Below are 18,624 nucleotides of genomic sequence, written 5' to 3'. Positions count from 1 at the left end.
CCTTTGTTTGTAACAACAAGTGGTAGAGGGACTGTTTGGATTTTTTTCAACAGTTGAGGACCTTTTTTAGTTCTTTATAAGTCCCATCATTTATTTTTGGACTGCTCCTTCTGAATAGAGATTTTCCTGTGGTAGTTTATTACATATATAGGCTGGGGTCAGTTTGGGTTAGTTTGAGTTTGGTGTCTTTTTATGGGTTATAGATAGGGGGGTAAAGAGTTTTTCACCTCATTCGTTTTTTCTCATTTTTAATGAGTTTTTTACGTCTGGGTTTTTTTCTCTTATTCCTCCTTATGGGAACCAGTGATAATAATTGACTCCTTAAAGCATAGGGATATTCTTTATACATTTTTGTATTTTCCTTATGAGGAGTTCTGAGGTTCCGTTTTTGATTATTTGGATCTATCAGGATTTCCGTGTTGGAATCCTTACCATAATTTAATAAGACACCCACAAACTAACTACCATTTTTCAAACTCCTTTATTAGGTTGGATTATTATCTTTTGAGTTTGGTTTCCCTGTTTACTTTGTAGCATATATGATCAGGCCATCACAGCTGAAAAGAAAGACTAGAAGAGCCAATGTAGTAACCCCGCATTAGAGCTGCTTAAAGTTCAGCGTATGGTTTCCTAGTGCAAGCAGAAAGAAAAACGTTTGGCCCACAATGCAGTAACCATGTAGCAAGCAAAAAATGTGCACTAACAAGGGAGGGCACAGAAGCTATATTTTATAAACAAAAAGAAATGTATTGACACTAAGAATTGCAGTACCATACCAAAGGCTGTGCGATCAGTGTGGCCTTACAGGACACAAATATGGAAAGTCACAAGCATTGGCCCCAGCCCACCATCTCCTCTCAATGGTGACAGCGAAGTGGATGAGTCCGGAGGGCACCTATACACAGGGTTTAATGTGTGTATCTTATGTGCATGTGCTGGAGTACTATTGCTCCCTTCAATATCAATATTATTCTATGCCGAAGTATTATTGTATTGTGTTATAATGTCAGCAGTCCAGCACTTTACTGTTTTTTCCAGCACATTTCCCTTCAGCTCCTTATCCCCTTCAAGAAACCCAGACAAAAATGCGGGTCCTTCATTCTCTCAGTAAAGATGAGTAACAGGCATGAAATCCTAACATAGTAGATGACAGCAGATAAAGACCTGTACAGTCCATCTAGTCTGCTCAACAATATAAACTCATAGTATAAGGTATGACGTGATACTACGTATGCATACTTGATCTTGATTTGTCCTTGCCATTTTCAGGGTACAGACCGTAGAAGTCTGCCCAGCACTGTCCTTGTTTTCCAACTACAAAAGCTGTCATCAAAGCCCCACACCAGCCCATCCAAATCTGTCCAGGCGTGATCACGGCAGAGACCGTAGAAGTCTGTCCAACACTGGCTTTGCTTCTCACTTACTGGTGTTGTCATCTAATCACTGCCAAGTTTGTTTGGTTCCATGCCTTCCAAACAGGATTCCTTTGTATTTATCCCACACATTTTTTAATTCTGTTACTGTTTTCATCTCTACCACCTCCCATGGGAGGGCATTCCAGGCATCTACCACCCTCTTAGTGAAAAAGTGCTTCTAGACGTTATTCCTGAGTCAGCCCCCCACAACCTCAATTCATGTCCTCTAGTTCTACCACCTTTCCGGCTCTGGAAAAGGCTTGTTTGTAGATTAATACCTTTCAAATATTTGAATGTCTGTATCATATCACTCTTGTCGCTCCTTTCCTCCAGGGTATACATCTTCAGGTCATCAAATCTCTCCTCATACTTCTTGTGGCGCAAATCCCATATCATTTTCGTCACTTTTCTCTGAATTGCTTCAAGTTTTTTTACATCCTTAACAAGATACGGCCTCCAAAACTGAACACAATATTCCAAGTGGGGCCTCACCAACAACTCCTTTCTTCTACTGGTTATACCCCTCTCTGTGCAGCCTAGCATCCTTCTGGCCGTGACCACCGCCTTGTCGCATTGTTTCATCACCTTGAGATCCTCAGACACCATTACGCCAAGGTCCCTCACCTGAGCTGTGCTTATCAAATTCTCTCCTCCAATCTGGTACATCTCCTTTAGATTTCTTCACCCCAAGTGTATCTCTAACCCTGACTGAAGTATTCTTCTGTAGACCTGACATAAAAGTCCTGGTGTTAAAGAACTCTGCATTCAGCCTTCGGGTCTTCTGCACTTTTGTTTGCATCTGAAGGCATTCACTATTAAACTTAGATGCAGAGGACCTGACTATCGGAGTTATCACTAATATTCAGGGCCACTCTATCTATCGCAAAAATTAGGACAACGACTTTTCTGTCCTAAGTTCTTTAGCTGATTATAGCGGCATTGAATATCACCCTTATCCAGATAATTTCCCACTCCCCTCCCATGCTAACCTAGTGTTTTCTGTATAATGCTGGGGCATCTGCAATGATTTTTAGAGGCATTAACTGAATAATACTGCAGAAAATCAATGACTGGCCCTGGCATTGGCACTTATCCAGGGAACAGGTGCTTTTAGTGGAGGAGTAGCCTAGTGGTTACTGCAGTGGACTTTGATCCTGGGAACTGAGTTCAATTCTCACTGCAGCGCTTTGTGATTCTGGGCAAGTCACTTAACCCTCCATTGCCCCTGGTACAAAATAAGTACCTGAATATATGTAAACCGCTTTGAATGTAGTTGCAAAAACCTCATAAAGGCAGTATATCAAGTCCCATTTCCCTTCCCCCCTTCCCTTTTAAATATATGGCTGTCTATTAATACCCTCTGTCAGCAATCATTGTCTAGGGTTGGTCCCAGAAAAACAAATATATATACACCCAGTGGTGTGCTGGAGCCGGCTCGCACCGGCTCGCAAGAGCCGGTTGTTAACTTTTCAACTGACTTGCAAGCCGGTTGTTAAAACGCGCGAGCCGGCTCTCCTCCCTCCCTCCCTCCCCCTTCCGGATCCGGTCCCTCACGTTACCGACTCTTCGAATTCTCCAGCATTGACTCTCCCCCACTGGCGCTGCCGGTTCGCACTTTAAAAATGGCCGCCGAGACTTCGGCGGCCATTTTGAAGCGCGAACCGGCAGCGCCAGTGAGGGAGAGTCAGCGCTGGCAGCCTGTTGCTATCACTTGCATGCCTGTTGCCATCAGCTGGCAAGTGCTTCTGGATCCTTCTTCGGCAGGAATGGATGTGGAATTCTTGAGTCATGTTTATGAAGAACTGAGGAATCTTTTCTGCATTCTCTTCTCAGAACATTTGGTTTAAGGTACATTAGGCTCTTGCTTCTATTCTTGGTGGCTACTGTAAGACAGATTAGCACTCTATTATCAGAGCTCACCTTTACTGCTTACAAATGAATACTGTGAAAGTAAAAAAAAGAAAAAGAAACTTTCTGTCACATCGTTGGCAGTTCTTGAAGTAGAGGGTCGTACATATGGCAGTATGGATGCACAATATGGTGTACATCCCGCTGTGCTGTGAAAGAGCCTGGACATGTCTTTAAACAGGTGTGTGGAGGAGGTAGGGCAAGTATAGCTTTTCTGGCTCCATCAGAATCAAAATGAAAAACATAGAAAAAACTTGTTAATTTCATGTCTCGACAGCTTTTATATCATGTATTTTTTAAAAATACCTTATGCTGGACTTGAAAAATGATTTATTGCACAGTTCTAATTGCCAGTTACGAAAACTATTGCTGCTGGGTTTGGGTGCATGGAGGGCAGGGCAGGGGAGAGGAGGGTCACTGGACATGGGTGGATGGAGGGCAGGGGTAGAGAAGGGTCACTGGACATGGGTGGATGGAGGGCAGGGGAGAGGAGGGGAGGGGAGAGAGAAGAAATGCTGTACATGGATGGAGGAGAGGGAAGAGTGAGGAAGGAGATGAGGGAAAAGGAAGAGAGGAGAAAAAGTGCACATGGATGAAGAAAATAGGCAGAAGATGAGGACCAGAAATGAAGAAGAAAGAAGGAAAGGAAAGAAATAAATGGAAAGGAAGCCCTGGAAACGGAGTTAAGAGGACAGATAGCACCAGAATCGGATACTGGGCCAGCATGATCAGAAAAACAGTCACCAGACAACAAAGGTAGAAAAATATAATTTTATTTTCATTATAGTGTTTGGAATATGTCCACTTTGAGAATCAGGTGCTGAACGTTAAAAGTTTATATTTATTTATTTACTTATTTATGGCATTTCATCCCATATTAAACATGGATTAGATTGGAACATGGGATCATTTCATTTTTTTTTCCTGGAGAGAGTAATGCATTGCCCCCCCCCCCCAGCTATAGCCAGCTCTGGGAAGGTGCAGAGATGGGGGGGGGGGGCGCAGAGGTGGATAGGGGGGCGCAGAGGTGGATGGGGGGGGGCACCGTGGTGGACGGGGGGGGGGGGGGTGCTGAGGTGGACCGGGGAGAGAGCCTGTTGTTAAAAATTTACCAGCACACCACTGTATACACCTATTATTCATCTCAGGCAGTCCCAGAATTCATTGTTCTTTCATGAGGCTGGTACAAATGCAGATCAAAATTGTACAGGTCCATTACTTCTGATGAGAGAAATTTTGTCTGGTTTTTAAAACTTTTTTAGTTTTAGAGAGAAATAAGAAAACAAGAAGAAACAAACCCTTTCGTTCCAAGAGCTAGCATGACCCCAACATATTTAACAAATGCTCCCTATTTTTAAACCCTGACTAAAATTTCCCATACACATGCTGTTTTTGGCAGATCTTTATTATATTTGCATTCTAGGATCATGGTACTCACTTTTTAAAAAACATTTATCATAATCCAGTGCCTATAATCTCATTTATAAAATGCATGCCAACCCTTATCATAATCTAAACCTACAGTGGTTTTGCTTACATTAACTGCTTTACTCCCTCTCCTTCTCACACCAGTGAGCCAATGGGTTGATTGGGTGAGCACACATTTTTTCTCCTCCATGCCATCCCTTATACCATCTGCCCCTCCCTCTGCATAAACTTTTAAATTAAATATCTTAGCTGGCTGGATCCCCAAGGCCCACCAGCTGAAGACATCAGCAATCTGCTGAAGTTGTGAACCCCATTGAAAACCACAGAAGTCATTATTATTGATGCTGGCACCTTGCACATGTTCAGTTCTCATGCATGAACTAATCATGTATGAAAACCCAGCATCTGTGGGGTACCATGGTTTTCAACAGGGGTTTGCAACTTTGGTGAGCTGTCAGTGTTTTCATCTGGCAAGGCTTGGGGATCCCTGCCTGCTATGCCAATGTTGTGCCACTGCTGAATAGGCCTGAGGTGAAAATGGATAGGCCAGTGGTTCCCAAATGTGTCTTAGAAGCTCCCCAGCCAGTCAAGTCTTCAGGATATCCACAATGAATATTTATGAAAGAGATTAGTATGCGGTGGAGGGAAACTATGCAGATCTCTCTTGTATATATTTATTGTGGATATCTTGAAAACCTGACTGGTTCGGGAGCCCCCAGGACAGGTGTGGAAACCATTGGGATAGGCCCAGGCCTTCCAAGGGCCCTCCAATGACTTTGCCCCTGTCTCTCACACTCATCATTTGCATTTCATAGTCCATATTACACCCCACACACTGTACATATATAGAAACTATTTTCCACATATCCGTTTCGCATCTTCTCAAATACATCACTCATATGCATGTAGTTATATCTTCTTAGAATTGTAGTGATATTAAAACATTCAGAGCTATCCTACTGCTCAGTTATGTTAGCAAGCATGACTCACCCTTACTGACTACCCAAAATAAAAAAGTAGCACTCCTTTATGCGGTCATATTTCTGGCATATGATACACTGCACGCATTTCATTTATATACACCTTCACATCTCAGAATTCCACTTACAAACAGGCAAATTCAAAGGTATGGAGATTATATTAAATTAAAACAAACTCCAATGAGACTACTTTTTGCAGTTTCCACTGTCAGCCCACGTCAGGCAAATCCTGGAAGACACTACTAGAGATCATAATTAGGGATTCTGTTCCTAGGTGTTTATAAACTGTAAACATGGAGGGAGGGTAAATATTCAGCTGCCAGTCATCAGCGTTTTTCTGGCCGCCGCCCCAAAATTCAATGCCAGACCGTGTCCGGGCACCAGTAGTGAATATCTGGGTTTGTGTGGCCTGCTATCCCTTATCTAGTTAAGTGGAATTATTTAGCACTCAACCGCCTAAGTGAAACTGGAAACCGGATAAAGATATGACTGCGTTTTATGGGGTCCAATTTGTCCGGTTAACTTAGGGGCCCTTTTAATAAGTTTTGGTAAAAAGGGCCCTGCATTAGTGTCAGGGGCCGATTTTGCCACGCGCTGCAGTCCTTTTTACCACAGCAGGTAATAAGGCCAAAAAAGACATGACCTTGCAGTAAGATTTCTCTTACCTCGTGGCCGTGTGTGGGGGAGCACTTCCTGCCGCCCATTGAGGTGGCGGTAAGGGCTCCTGCGGTAACTGGCTAGCACGTGGCGCTGCCCGATTACTGCCAGGTAACCCACTGTGGAAATATTTTTTGAATATTTCCACTAGCACTGAAAATGCTTTGTGGTGGGGCTGGTACTACTGCCGGCGCCCAAGTTGGGCCAGCGGTAGCTCCAGATTGGCATGCAGTAAGCCTGTGGAGGGCTTACCGCTGCTGAGTAAAAGGGCCCCTCAGGCAGTTAAGTGCTGAATATAGGCATTTAACCATATAAGTGCCAACTCTATTTTATTTTATTTATTACATTTGTACCCTGCGCTTTCCCGCTCATCGCAGGCTCAATGCGGCTTACATAGTAACAAGAAATACAATCTGTACCTTTGGACGGCTAAAACTTTAATGGTTAGTGCTGACATTGAGTGGCATTAACCAGTTAAATGCCATTAAGTATCAGCGGATGGCCTCACACAGGCGATTTAACTGGCCAGGAGCCTCTCCTGCCTGGTTAATTCACTTTAAATATCAACCCCTAGGTGTTTATTTTCCAGCTAATTAGGGGATTTTTGAGGGCACAGAACATTGTATGAAAATATGTGTAAGGATAAGTCTAGGAAGCTTCTCAGATATGTTAAATTAATGCAATAAAAAGATGTCACCTTTAACTTGTTTGTTGATCTTTATTTCCACAGATTCAATTAGATTAAATAGGCAACTACAATTTTTTGCTTCCATCCAGTCAATGGAAGTGAAAAAAGAATAACAATTAAAAATCAGTTTTAAGGGGTGAAGTAAGAAAGCTCTATATGTTTATTTAACATGCTTTCCTGCTCGGAAGTGATTTCATGTGTAAGTGTCTTCCATATATTTGCTTGGAAAGTGCACTAAGCATAAAAAAAGGCAACTCTATAATCTAGACGCCTGCATTTACGTACCCCTTGTGCGTGTAAATTTCTAGAATACTAGCACTTAAGTGTGCAAATGTACACATACCTGAGAAAGTGCAGAAAGGCACCTAAGCACTAATCTACAAAGAATAGCTTAATTTACATAGCATGTATTTGCAAGGGAGGGGTACACAGGGGTGAAGTATGGGCCGAGCTCCCAGGAATGCATGTTACTTCCAGAATACCGTACGTTACGTGTGTCCCTGCTGCATTTAGATCCCACAGTTACACCGACTCTATCACTTGCATAGCTGTGGGTGCATAAATATTGGCACACCAATGCTAGATTACACCAGTGTTCTCGAATAGAACCCGGGCAGCCAGGTTTATAGAGTAAGCTCCTTCTGTGGTTCCCTGGGGCACCTACATGGAGGCATGCGGGTGTAGAATTGCTCCCAAAGCGCTTTTCATAGTGCACAGTTTTTCAGTAGTAAATTCAAATTTGAGTAGAGGAGTCGTCTAATGGTCAGAGCAGTAGACTGAAGGCTCGATTGTCAAAGCTTACCGTGCTTCCAGCGTTTGCTTTACACCAGTTGTAGCTGGTCTAAAGCAAACATAATTTAGTGTCTAATGCACAAAGGGATTCTGCGTCCCTTCTACCGTTCGCCGTAGCAGCTACCAATAACCCTATGCAAAAGTATTACAACCAGCTCATTAGTCTTAAAATGAGCATTCTGTGCAATGCACAGAAAGGAGCATCTACCTTTAACATGCAGAATTTTCCAGCAGATCTGGAGTTGTCCTTGTGTGACCCGATCTCTCTACCAACCCTTTTCCCTGGGGGGGGGGGGGGGTGTCTTTCTCTTCTCCTTGCTGGAGAGACTCCCAGACTCTCCACTGTGAGGAAAACTGTATCATGCTAAATCTTTCTAATTATGGACTGATAACATTTCAGTTCTCCATGGTGGTTCATGAAATAGAGTTTTACAAATTGAATTCAGATGAAATACTTTTTTGTTTCAAATTCATAAATGGTTCTTTGAGTGCCAGCAGAGCATGCAGCAGTGGGACAAAATGATTCCTGGGCATGCGCAGAACATGGACACTTACCGAGAGACTATTCTGTGCACGTGCTAGGTGCTTTCCGTACCGAGCACATGCAGAAATTCCGTACGTCTCATGCGCATGTCATTCCCTTTGACCATCAGTTGCTGTTTGCAAATCGGTAAGTTTAACCCTGGCTGCAGTATTTAACTGCGACCTTTGGGCATCGAGCACTGAGAACCAGAGAAGTCAGGTGCAAATCTCACTACAGCTCCTTGTGACCTTGTCAAGTCACTTAACCTTACACTGCCTCAGGAACAAGCTTAGATTGTGATCCCTCTGGGAAAATGGAGATACCTACTGTACCTGAATATAACTCACTTTGAGCTTCAACTGAAAAAGGCGCAAGACAAATTTAAATAAATATTAAATGTGGGAAAAGAATTAGCCTGAAAAAATGCATGCTAAAACCCAAGTAGAAAAGTGTCCCAAGGCTGGTATGTTTTACTCAGTGCATATTTTCTAGCGAAAAAGGTGCCGGTACTCAAATGCCAGGCCACCCTTCAGGGGTGGGGTGATCACTAAGGGACCCACCCCACAATAGCCAGGCCCCCTGCAACCTGTCATAGAATCTATGACAAGGCAGAATTGGTGTGCAGAGCCTGAGCTCTTTCATTAAAACTTGGGGACCATGGGTCAATTTTAGCAGACAATGAAAAAGGTGCCGGTACTCAGTACCCCCAAGTACCCCCTCAAAAAAAGCCCTGGTTTTACTACATTGTGGCTTTTGTGAAGTAACACACAATCCTGGATAAAAAAAATCACTGAGAACCTATATAACAAGCCTGTCAAAAGAGAACTAGCTTCCAGGATGTCAACAACTATGAATCAACCTGTAAAAAGGCAACACTGTAAATATTGCCCCTGGCCCTAGAATATCAATGCCTTTCCTGTTGGGGAAATGGAAGAAAGAAAACTGCTGCAAATCCCCACACAGAACAGCACCTAATACAGAATAAGAAAGAGAAACATGCAGACAAAGACTGACATTGAAGTCGACTAAGCTGAATGCTAAAGCCAATGTAATAAAATGTGGGAGGTTGGGTGCGCAGCTTAGAGCGGAGTCTGCATACAATTTTCTGCATTATTATGGCCGCCCTATCTGCAAAGGAGTTTAGCACACAAGAAAACGGTGTACAAAGGATTGCATAGACATCAGGGCACTGCTCATTTATATCCAAAGGTAGTGAAAACATTAACTATTAAACCCTGATAAAAAGAAATGCACACATGACATGAAGGCTTAATATATAGCTTTCTGGAGCATAGTCGAAGGTGGAATAAAAGATTAGACTGCTTTTCTGTAGCTAGCGTTCGTGAGGGTTTTGTGTCAGTTTCTGTACATGTGCCAACATGTACTGCCTGCAACATCTTTCTTGTTTTATTGAAAGGGATCAACAAAACGGTAGAGGATAAAGAGCTGAGGTGATGGAATTGCCAAATGCAGGGGTCAGGAGGCAGAGGTGCCACAGCTGTGAAATGATGGGCAATCTGCTTGACTGAAGAAAGTGATACTGATAATATTTATGTGCAGAATATACTTTTGGCATTCCAACTGATGGGCATAATAATGTTTTGTGCATGCAATGCTCCTCCAAATACTTATAACAATCTGCAAAACATATCAATTGTGCTAACAATACACACCCTGACCTGATGTGCATGTTTCCTTGGTGAATGGCATGCTCTTCTGTGTTACCACACATTTTTTTTGTTGCTTTACACCAGGGCCACAAATGATCTAGATGGGACCACATCTCACAGTTCTTTGCATGACTCATTGCAAGACGCAAACAAACCCACTCTGATACCCTGGAATATGTCTAATGATATATTTAGCTCTTTATTATCTGTGGATAATAAATCTGGAATCACAGAGATTTGGCACCGCTGCTATTCATCAGATGACAATCACAAAGCAATTAGAAGATAAGCAAGTAGATATGGTAAAGCTAAGAGGTAAATGGCACAGACACAGCGGGGACTTTCTCTCCTTAGCCCAGGGGAATGCTAGGACAAAGACAGATCACAAATGCGAGCTCCTAAATCACAAAGCCCTGCACATTGGCACCAGCATCTGTTTTAGCAGACTGTCCCAAGCAAGCATTCTAAACAAAGTCCTGAAGAATGTCCAAAAACAATGTCCCAGCAAAATGGCCCTAAGGATGTTTGAAACAAAAGCCCCAGGCAATGAAAGCATAGAGCAAGCATTATGAAGGCAATGTCTCCTTTAGCCAGTCAGAAAAACACAGAAACATAAAAAACTTGTTTACAACAGGTGCAGAATGGGGTAAGAAAGATGGATATATTTTCCTCCTCATGGTGCCCTTAGTGTCTCTCAAGGACTGATAAGAAGGGGCTAAACATGCATTTTCTGTACCAGCTGGGTAAGGCTTTCTCTGAAGCAGAAATATGCAGTAAATATGTGGTTTTACAGTACTTCAGCGTGTCTGCTATGCCCCTACAGCCTGATTTTCCTTGGCACAACCATAATTTTTCCAGTGTGTAGCATGTGTGCACATTTGCATACAATTTGTTTACAGCATCAGGCATGAACACAGGGAAAGCAAACACTGGGCCTTCAGGATTGAGAAAAATGTAGTTCTTTATTCTGACAAAGAGCTGACACGGGCCGTGTTTCGGCGTACGGACGCCTGCATCAGGGGTCAAGATGGTCCTATAGATCTGTTTAAGGACTGATAAGAGAAAATATAATGAAATGAGCAATCAGGATATGTATCCCGTTGTATGTCGGCAATCTATACACTGCAAAAAACCGCCTACAGTACTGAAACCGCTGTTTCCCTCTCTTTTTGTGACTGTTACAGCATTAGGCATAACATTTTTTTTAATGTGTATGTTAAATAACTGTGTATTATTGAGCTTCAGCATATGGTTCTAATGCACAGCTTCTAACATCGGTCTCTCTATGGGGAGTGAAATACAGAAGAGAAACAGAAATGTATTTCCTCCTGTACTTTCCAAATGCAAGCTAGAAGAAATGCATATTTCTCAAAGCTGATATATTGCTGACCCTAAAAATTATAAATATATATTTTTTTCTTTTTTTAGTTTAGTTTTTTAAGATATTTTCTGTGTGTAAGGGGAGTGGTAAATGTATTTGGACTGCAAAGAAGTATTGGTATCCTTGTCTACAGGGTACATGTGAAACATGCTTTGTTTCTCTATCTTAGGGATTGATTGTTACTCCCACCTGGGATGACATTAGGTGGGGATGGGGGTGGCAGTTAAATCACTGATGGTATCAATAGATGGCAGCAGCACAAGATTATAAAAAGAAGTGAAGCTAGAAGGGAAGCTTCCCCAACCAACCTTCTGAGGTCATGAGTAATCCAAGTAACCACTAGCCCAAAAAGAACAAGAAACCTTGGGAGAGTCAGTAGCTTTGTTGTAATTTCTTTGCTTGGCTGTATGCAACTTTCTAAGGAAGAGTAACAACTGAGATGGGAAGGTGATTGTATAAAACTGAAAATCTGCCTGCAAGGTATTGTGAATAGCCTAACTCTAAGTAAAGCTTAAAGTTTCTTTTGGAACCCACACTACAGTTGTGCTGCCCAGGGTTAATACTAGCTCATTAAGGAGCCCTTTTACTAAGCCATGGTAAAAAGTAGCCTGCGCTAGTTTTGGCGCGTGAAATTGTCGCACACTGGGCCATTTTTTACTGTGGCAGGAAAAAGGCCTTTTAAAAAATGGGGCAGTAAATGGCCGTGCGCTAATATTGAAATTAGTGTGCAGCTATTTACTGCCTGAGCCCTTATTGCCACCTGCTTAGAAGGCTCTAAGGGCTCATGTGCTATTTGTGTGCTAATCAGGCAGTGCATGGCTTTAGGGTCAATTTGGCGCACTCTACCCATGCGGTACCCTGCCACAACTTAATAAAAGGGTGTCTAAGTGCTCTAGGTGAATTTAGTCTTGTACTCCCTCAATTAACTTTTAGGTCTGTAAGGACCTCCGTTCCAAGATTTTGATAAGTATGATCACCTCAATGCTACCACTCCTAAACAATCCTGTAAAGTTGCATATAAGTGCAAAAGTGCACACTTAATGTTTCTTGAATCGGAGTGCCTGTCAGGGCCTATAGTTTTTCTTTGGCTGCAGTTGTGCTTTACCACTGCTGCCCAAAGTGAACATCTAGTTTTGCCAGATGGTTAAATCCATCCTTGGTGCTGCCTGATTATTGACAGGACAGAAAGCACAGGGAGGTCCCCTCAGGGAATAACCCCTGCATGAAAAATGCTTACATATCCTGATTTAGCTAAGGGGAGGGGAGTACTAGGATCTCTGGTGCTCAGGAGCCAGTGATTGTATTTGCCTCCTCCCACAAGCCACTCAGTCCTAGGTAGCAGCTGGAGAGTGGGTCCAGTGCTTCTCTAATTCACTTTCCTCCCCATGCATTCACAGCTCAGATCTGCTGTTTGGTCAACACAATGCTCCACAGATTTCTTCATTGCGCTGTGTGTTGTTCAGAGATGGAGGGTGAAGACTGTTTGGGGGGGGGGGGGGGGATGAGGAGGGATTGGAGGTTGTGACCGGTTTAGGGGCAGAGGCAGTTTTGGGTTTAGCTGAAACCGAGCGGCAAATTTTGGCCACAGATTCAGTTTCAGCCAAAACTGAAAAAAAACCCCAATTTTGGTTGCCTTCTATAAAAGCATCTGGGCGCTGAGATTCTATGATAGAACACTAGCGTAAATCAGCATCTACATGCCTATGTTTAAGCACACCCACTTACGCCATGTCAATAGCAGGCATAAATGTGTGTACCTAAATGCGGCAGTTGAGCATGTAACCACTCACATGTCTTGCTTATGCCTAAGCGACGTGTCGGGTAAAAAATTACTTGTAGCACTCAACTCGCACTTATGTGTGTAAGTGTACATTGAGTAAGTGCTTGTATTCTAGAATTTTGGGGGTTGATATTTGGCCGACGGCGCTTAGCGTTTTGCTGACCACTGCTGGCGTTATGCCCAGAAATTCAGTGCTGTGCCATGTCTGGGCTTCGGCATTGAGTTTCTGGATTTTTGGAGCCAGCTACACCATAGCTGTTTAAATGCAATATTCAGCATTTAACCGGCTATGAGGCACCGCATAAAGATAGAACTGACTTTTGTGCAGTCCTATTTATATGATTATCTTGGTCAGTTCTAAGTACTGAATATCAGCACTTAACTGGCCAAGTACTGACTTCTTCCATGGAATTCCCCCAAAATAGCTCATTTTGCTTTAAGCGCCAACTGGAAGTGGCCTAGTGGTTAGGGTGGTGGACTTTGGTCCTGGGGAACTGAGGAACTGAGTTCAATTCCCACTTCAGGCACAGGCAGCTCCTTGTGACTCTGGGCAAGTCACTTAACCCTCCATTGCCCCATGTAAGCCGCATTGAGCCTGCCATGAGTGGGAAAGCGCGGGGTACAAATGTAACAAAAATTAAAAAAAATTTCAGCAGCTCTAACCAGTTAAGTGCCACTGAAAATTACTGGTTAGCCCCAAACAGGCGATTTTACCAGCTGGGAGCCATTTCTGGTCAGTTAAATTGCTTGAATATTGACTTCAAAGTGTGGAAATGGCATCTACATTTAGACTGAAAGGGCTAATGTAGTACACATATCCCAAGGGGTATGCAAGACCTCAGCAGCGTGTATGCAGCAGACTTTCCTATCCTCCCTCCCCTGCCAGCAGCAGCAACAAAACAGCCTGATGCAGTCTTGGGGCAGCAATCTCCATGCACATACTGCCAGTCCCGTGCCCTGGAACAGGAAGTTGATGTGACAGGGAACAGGGGACCGGCAAAGCCAATAGTGTTCGCATGAAAACGGATGGCCCTAACACTGCTTCAGGTTGCCATGGCACTGCTGTTGCTGATCTGGGGCAGCAGGAGCGTGGGGGGTGGGGGACATAGGGGAAATTGGGAAACACTTTTCTATTTTATGGTAAAGTGCTGAGTTTGAAACTTCTTGTATATTGGGTAAAATTTTGAATTGCGATTTTCCGAATAGTAATTATGGGCTCCTTTTACTAAGGCACGCTAGAAAGTGGCCGGCGCTGCAAGTATCACCTAAGTCAACTGAGTACCCTCGAGCACTGATCAGCAGAGATTTTGAAATGAATATTCAAAATGGTTGGGCCGCTGGACGACCGAGGGGTAAAAGGGGCGATCAAGGATGACAAAGACGTAGCAGAGAGATTGAATGAATTCTTTGCTTCAGTCTTCACTGAGGAAGATTTGGGTGGGATACCAGTGTCAGCAGTGGCGTTCCTAGGGGGGCGGACACCCGGGGCGGCGCCCCGCCCCCCCCGGGTGCACGCCTCTGGGGGGGGTGCCGCAGCGCGCGCCTGCTCAGAGTTCCCTGACTTTGCGCGTTCGCTGCAGCTCTCTCTGACCCGGAACAGGAAGTAACCTGTTCCAGGGCAGAGGGAGCTGCAGCGAACGTGCGAAGTCAGCAAATTCAGAGCAGGCGCGCGCCGTGGCACCCCCCGGCGGCGTGCACCTGGGGCGGACCGCACCCCCCTTGGTACGCCACTGGGTGTCGGAAATGGTATTTCAAGCGGACAAGTCAGAGAAACTTACTGAATTCACAGTAAACTTGGAGGACGTAATGGGACAGTTCAGCAAACTGAAGAGTAGCAAATCTCCTGGTCCGGATGGTATACATCCTAGAGTACTGATAGAACTGAAAAATGAGCTTGCGGAGATTCTGTTAGTGATATGCAATTTATCCTTAAAATCGGCCATAGTACCGGAAGATTGGAGGGTGGCCAATGTAACGCCGATTTTTAAAAAAGGTTCCAGGGGAGATCTGGGAAATTATAGACCGGTGAGTCTGACTTCGGTGCCGGGGAAAATGGTAGAGGCTATTATTAAAAACAAAATTACAGAGCACATCCAAGGACATGGATTACTGAGACCAAGTCAGCACGGTTTTAGTGTGGGGAAATCTTGCCTGACTAATTTACTTCAATTCTTTGAAGGAGTAAACAAACATGTGGACAAAGGGGAGCCGGTTGATGTGGAGGGGCATAATGGAACAGAAACGCCTATCTCCATGGGCGTTAATCTCCGAGAACGGGTCCGTGAAGGGGCGGACCAAACTGTATTTACGAAAAAAATAGACGCCCATGTTTTATTCGCCAATGTGTGAGCTGGGCGTTTTTGCTTTTCAGCGATAACGGAGAATGAAAGCGCCCAGCTCAAAAACGAATAACTCCAAGGCATTTGTTCGTGGGAGGGGCCAGGATTCGTAGTGCACTGGTCCCCCTCACATGCCAGGACACCAACCGGGCACCCTAGGGGGCACTTTTACAAAAACAAAAAAACAGGTAAAAGAGCTCCCAGGTGCATAGCACCCTTCCATTGTGTGTTGAGCCCCCCCAAATCCCCCTCAAAACCCACTGCCCACAAGTCTACACCATTACTATAGCCCTAAGGGGTGAAGGGGGGCACCTACATGTGGGTACAGTGGGTTTGGGGGGGTTGGACGACTAATAAGCATTAAGCAGCAAAATTGTAACAGGTAGGGGGGATGGGCCTGGGTCCACCTGCCTGACGTCCACTGCACCCCCTAACAACTGCTCCAGGGACCTGCATACTGCTGCCTGGGAGGAGGGTATGACATTTGAGGGTGAAAATAAAAAGTTGTGAAACATCATTTTTTTGTGGTGGGAGGGGGTTAGTGACCACTGGGGGAGTCAGGGGAGGTCATCCCCAATTCCCTCTGGGGGTAATCTGGTCATTTAGGGCACTTTTTGGGGCCTTATTCGTGAAAAAACAGGGTCCAGGAAAAGTGCCCTAAATTCTAGCTACAAACGCATCCATTATCGGCGAAGGGCGCCCATCTCTGTTCGGGTGATAACCACGCCCCAGTTCCTCCTTCGACACGCCTTCGACACGCCCCCGTCCACTTTGTCCGCATCCGCGACGGAGTGCAGTTGAAAGCGACCCAAATTCGGCTTTTGATTATACCGCGTTATTCGTTTTTGTGAGATAAACGCCCATCTCCCGATTTAGGTCGGAACTTGGGCGTTTTTCTCGTTCGATTATAAGCTGGATTGTGTATCTGGATTTTCAAAAGGCGTTTGATAAGGTACCTCATGAAAGACTACAGAGGAAATTGGAGGGTCATGGGATAGGAGGAAATGCTCATGTTTCTGGTCGAACAATGCAGGAAGGGGTTGAGCATGGGTTTTAAGTTGGGTGGTAGACATGACCACACATTGCATTTCAATTGCACGGTAATAAAACTGACCCCTGAGGCAGGTGGTTATCCGCCAAAACATGGAGTGTGTCTGGTCCGCTTACTGGTGCTTTTATTAAAGGACTTCTATCACAATCTTTTGGCTGGTTGTAGTTTGTGGCATCCTCTATTAACCCTAACATGACTACATATTCCAAGCTGATAGTCCAAATTCTCAATCACGTTAACAATTCAGAGTTTTATTATCATACTTCCACAGATTAGTTCTCCTGGGGACCATCTGCTACTGTTTCAGTATATATGTCAGTGGGAATACCACTACACTTTCAAAAACTATTACGTTATATGTTCAAGTCAATGTTAAAAGCATAAGGGAAGGGAAATGGGACTTGATATACCACCTTTCTGAGGTTTTTGCAACTACATTCAAAGCGGTTTACATATATTCAGGTACTTATTTTGTACCAGGGGCAATAGAGGGTTAAGTGACTTGCCCAGAGTCACAAGGAGCTGCAGTGGGAATTGAGCTCAGTTCCCCAGTATCAAAGTCCACTGCACTAACCACTAGTCTACTCCTCCAGGGTAAATCTGCAATTTCTATTCCTCAGTCGCACTTGTGGTTCTACATGGATAACAAAATCCAAGAAACTGGACAATCACCAAGAAGTACAGTGATTAAATAACTAACAGTAAAAACATAAAAATTTCTATAATTAACATACATAAATCAACCAAATCTTGCTCAAATATTATCCTCTAGAATTCAACACATGCTTCCTAAATAAGAGTGTTTTAAGCTGTTTTCTGAAAGACATATACAGCTTATTTTACAAAGCCGCACTAATGATTCCTGCATGGCAATTGAGAGGAAGTCCATGTGCAATTGTGATCCGCCAAGGACAAGGAGATTGAATGGAATACAAATTTTTAAATAAATAGGAATTGAATGGGCTTCCTCTCATTTGCCACGCAGGAATCACTACCGCGGCTTTGTAAAAGAAGCCCATAGTTAGCGGTAGACAGCAATAATGTAAGTACCTCTTTATCTGACCTCGCTGCTTGAAATGACAGTAAGGTATCCATAATTTTTAACCTCTTTTGTTTTTTAAAGACAGATAAGTAAATGGATTAACGTTTCTAGTAGATTTAGTAGATATCGAAAACACAAAATGGTCCAGTAAATATATAGGAGAAACACAAGACTATCTCTGCTTCAGGAAGCAGGTGAAAGCTTGTCTCTTCAACCAGACCTTTAATGGAAGAAGTAACTAACTTGTTAGTCTCACTCACTGCTACTACTACTTAACATTTCTAAAGCGCTACTAGGGTTACGCAGCACTGTACAATTTAACATGGAAGGACGGTCCCTGCTCAAAGAGCTTACAATCTAAAAAGACAAATATACAGTTAATCAGATAGGTCAGACAGATTGGGGCAACCTATATGTTCGAAAGGTTAGGTTCTGAATGCAGCATTGAAGAGGTGAGCTTTAAGCAAGGATTTGAAGATGGGTAGGGAGGGGGCTTGGCATAGGGATTCAGGAAGACTGTTCCAGGCATAGGGTGAGGCAAGGCAAAATGAGCGGAGCCTGGAATTGGCAATGGTGGAGAAGGGTACTGAGAGGAGGGATTTGTCATGTGAACGGAGGTTACGGGCAGGAACGTAGGGGGAGATGAGGGTAGAGAAGTAGGGTGGAGCAGCAGAGTGAGTGCACACATAAGAAGTGACACGGGCTGCACATACTTCAGCATGACATGTTTATCCACTTCTACCCTAGCTGAGAGAAAATTTAACCATCTCTCTGACCTCATGTGCGACTTTCTTTAAATTAATCACCTTACTTTCTAACTCTTCTTACCCTCTTACCTATCTTTATGTTCAATCTTTGCTTTACCCTTCACTATCAATTAAAATGTTCTATTACATATTGTGTTGACATTGTAAGTAGTATACTATGCTATACTTTGTATTGTTATTTGAATATTTTTGCTGCTGTAATT

The 18,624-nt window shown here is 43.7% G+C and overlaps 1 protein-coding gene across 1 annotated transcript in view; it reads left to right on the top strand.

Annotated features, from left to right (window-relative positions):
• COLQ (collagen like tail subunit of asymmetric acetylcholinesterase) overlaps positions 1-18,624 on the top strand; it is a 180,101-nt gene that overhangs the window by 35,786 nt on the left and 125,691 nt on the right. The gene's annotated exons all lie outside the window — the stretch shown is intronic.

The sequence above is a fragment of the Microcaecilia unicolor genome, chromosome 1 (assembly GCF_901765095.1).
Source record: "Microcaecilia unicolor chromosome 1, aMicUni1.1, whole genome shotgun sequence".
Taxonomy (NCBI): domain Eukaryota; kingdom Metazoa; phylum Chordata; class Amphibia; order Gymnophiona; family Siphonopidae; genus Microcaecilia; species Microcaecilia unicolor.
This window is presented reverse-complemented; position numbering and strand designations above follow the sequence as displayed.